The sequence below is a fragment of the Wasmannia auropunctata genome, unplaced genomic scaffold (assembly GCF_000956235.1).
Source record: "Wasmannia auropunctata unplaced genomic scaffold, wasmannia.A_1.0 LD335974.1, whole genome shotgun sequence".
Taxonomy (NCBI): Eukaryota; Metazoa; Arthropoda; class Insecta; order Hymenoptera; family Formicidae; genus Wasmannia; species Wasmannia auropunctata.
The window spans coordinates 86,824-89,606 of record NW_012026916.1 but is presented as its reverse complement, the minus strand read 5'-3'; the positions used below and the strand labels follow the sequence as shown (position 1 = coordinate 89,606).

The 2,783-nt window shown below is 48.3% G+C and overlaps 1 protein-coding gene across 2 annotated transcripts in view; it reads left to right on the top strand.

Annotated features, from left to right (window-relative positions):
- LOC105454815 (Down syndrome cell adhesion molecule-like protein Dscam2) overlaps positions 1-2,783 on the top strand; it is a 120,462-nt gene that overhangs the window by 61,508 nt on the left and 56,171 nt on the right. The window lies entirely within an intron of this gene.

Here is a 2,783-nt window from a genome sequence, read left to right as displayed (position 1 = left end):
GGGGGGGGGGCCGCGGCCGTGGTAGAGAAAGAAGCGAAAAAACGAACGTCCATTCGTGGCGGGCAGTCTACGTTCGCGCGGCAGTCCACCGCGTAGTCCACGGTCGATGACCACGTGGACCAGGAGGTAGGAGGCGAAGGACGAATGCGAGAGCAGGCAGGAGCGGGAAAAACAGAGTGGAGGAAAAAAGAAAGGAGTACGTTTGGTTTGGCAGTGGGCGGGTGGGCGTCGAACTCGGGACATCGCGCGTGGATGACGAGTAATCGATCACGAGCACTCTGCCAACACTACGTGGCGAAGAGCACGGTGGTTCTCATTCGACACGAGAAGTGGAGAAATCCTTCTCCCTCTAATTCCCTCCCCCCCCCCCTCTGCCGCTGCCTCCTCTCCTCGCTCGTTCGATAAAACGTTGATCCTGCCATTTTTTTGAAAGTGTAGCGTGCGAAAGGCGCGGAACACGATGAACATGACGGGGGAAGAGAGATCCGGGCGATTAGTCCGACACCTCGGGAAAAACGTGTCAGAAATTGTCGGGGTGACTTGCCACGACTATAATACATCCGTCTTCCATCGGCTCGTTGATAATAGGAGACGCGTCCGATCTTCGATTCACGTTGGGGAATTAGTTTCGAAATGAAATTCGATACCTGTCGGTAGCGTCCGCGTCGGGAGCTCTCGCGCGCCGAGGAGAGAAGCCGGCCATCGGAAGCTGTCGCGCGCAAATCCCCGAGCATAGCTGAGAGCCATGCGCCGGAGATATTTGCGGACGAGTTCGTAATGCTTTCACGAAAAATACAGAAACCCCCGGCTGGCAACCCGTCCTTCCTCCCCCCTCGCACCCGGTTACCCCGGCCGTCCCTGTATCGATTTCTGTCCGATGGAGTATCGCGATACTCGCCCTCTCACCACCTCTCGCGCTCCTCTCCATCCCCGATCGCCTCTCTTTGTGACTCTTCGTCCTCCTTCCCCTCACCCTCCCACGCCGCCCTCCATCAGCCCCCTCACTCAATCCCCCCCCTCTCTCTCTCTCTTTCTTTCTCTGTCTCTTTCTCTCTCTGTCTCGTTTCATCCCTCGCGTCCGCGTGTCCCTGCATCGCGATTTTCAATACCCTGCCCGCACACGTGAAGCAAAGGTGGGACGTCCAGGCGAGATAGATCATTACTTTGACGAATTTTCTCCCCGACCTTATTACATTTACGCAATCTAAAATCGGGTTCGCTTTGCATCCTATATATAGAACACATAATTTCGTAGTAGGAATTTATAAACGAGAAAAAGAAAAGAAAAAGAAATGAAACTGCACATACAGAGAGAATAAAAGAATAGTTTAAGTTGAGTTAACGCGTAAAGGTACTTAATTCAGAAAATTTTCATTTGAAAAATACGGGGTATATGAAGGTAACTTTTGTTGGTAATCTGACGCAAACGCGAGTTAATCTCATGCAATCGTTACAGAATAGCTACGCATTGAAATAATAATGTGAACCGGGATGACTAAAATCTAGAGAGAAATGGAGAGAGAGAGAGAGAGAGAGAGAGAGAGAGAGATATCGCGTAAAAGTACGTAACAATACATGCACATAAATGTATAGGACCCGCGTTCTCCTCTCCCTTCCCCTTCCGTTCGTACTCATTTATCATCGCATCCGGAATGGCGCGAATCGTTCGCCGGTTGGATGGAATTATTTATCTCAAAATGAAGGCTACGTTCGGTGAGCCGGGCAGGATGGATAGGCAGCATGACATGGATGTCCTGATTTTTGTTTTATCGTTGAAAGATACAACGGTCGCTATAACATTCACCGGCTAACACGTTCGCTCGGGGTCATCGACGATCGGTGACCGACCGATATTCCATCGTAATGGATCAAATAAATGGTGATGAACAACACAGTTTTGCTTTAGATTGACGTAAAAATGTGTGTAATATTCTTTTTTCCTCTCTCGCTTTTTCTCCCTCTTTGTTTAAACGTAGAGAGGCAACACTGTTATTGACGGTGATGTATATCAAACGCAAATCAAATACGGAGGTGGATAAAGCGCGAATGTAATAGAACGTTACAAAATAATTTTGTAAAAAAATATATGTAAAGAGAGAGAGAGAGAGAGGGAGTAAATTATTTTTTACGAGAGAAAATAATTTTGATGGAATCCTTGGAGGAATTGTATCGATAATATATTAGTATACGCGACATCGTTATTATACGCGGCGCGGGCGGTCGGGGATTGTGTGATATTTCGACGTCACAGTTTACACGCCTCCGTAACGGGGGACCGCGCGCGGCGATTCAGCCCGTGTGTATGCAACGATAACTTTATCGCGGAAGTTCATTCTATCGTTCACCACACGAAAATCGTGCCAATGAATATTCCTGACAAAAAGCCCTCCTCATCCATACGTAGCTCTAATGCTTCCGTTTCTATTATCCTTTCGAATCGCTTCTCTCATATCCTGCACCTCTTTTTTCTTCATTTCGAAACGCGTGCGTTGTACGAGCCTTCGTTACAAAGCGTTGAAGATTAAATTTATCACGAATGCGAAAACCTGATGAAAGACATCGCCGAAAGATTACCGTCGTGAATATTCTATTAAACCCGTTAAAGGGAGGGGGGGGGGGAAGAAGAGGTAGGGCGGCGGCTCTCGTTTTTCTCGTCACCAGTACGTCGCTAATATTTTTGATGTTATTTTAAACAACGCGGCTGTCAAGCGAATTGAAAATCGTACCTCGGTGTGAAATGCACGCTTCGCTCTGTGCTTCGCTCAAAGGGGGGGGGGGAGGGG